We start from the raw sequence: 453 nt of genomic DNA, 5'->3' as shown, positions 1-453 counted from the left end.
AGACAGAGGCACTGCTGTGCTTAGCAGGGCCCACAGCTGCCGCTGAGGTACCTGTGGCCTCGGCGCAAGCCACCGTATCCACAGCTGCCAAAGCCTCCATAGCCCCCAAAGCCCCCCAAGGCCATAAGAGCCTCCATAGCCTCCCAGGCCTCCATAGCCCCCCAAAGCCGGCACTACGTCCAAAGGTGCCACCCAAGCCAGATCCAACGGCGGGCACTCCTGCTGAGCCAACCACGGAGCTCTGCGGGAAGGAGCTGAGGATGGGCCCGGGGAAGGTGACCACGGAGGCCGGGGGTTGGATCACCACGGTGGAGTCGGGGCACTGGCGCACGCAGGGCTCGTTGTAGCTGTCAGCCAGTGGGGCCGGGGCGGCCACCCCACAGGCAGGGGCACACAGGCTGGAGCAGGACATCTTCCACACAAGCAAGGAGTCCTGCAAAGGAACCCACAGTG

General features: G+C 65.6%; 1 pseudogene; it reads right to left on the bottom strand.

Moving 5' to 3' along the window:
* Positions 1 to 20: 20 nt before the first annotated feature.
* On the bottom strand, positions 21 to 430 carry LOC109365330 (annotated as a pseudogene).
* Positions 431 to 453: the final 23 nt, after the last annotated feature.

Source organism: Meleagris gallopavo, unplaced genomic scaffold (assembly GCF_000146605.3).
Source record: "Meleagris gallopavo isolate NT-WF06-2002-E0010 breed Aviagen turkey brand Nicholas breeding stock unplaced genomic scaffold, Turkey_5.1 ChrUn_random_deg7180001667598, whole genome shotgun sequence".
Lineage (NCBI taxonomy): Eukaryota > Metazoa > Chordata > Aves > Galliformes > Phasianidae > Meleagris > Meleagris gallopavo.
Note: the sequence above shows the minus strand (reverse complement) of the source record. Positions and strands in the feature narration are given on the sequence as shown.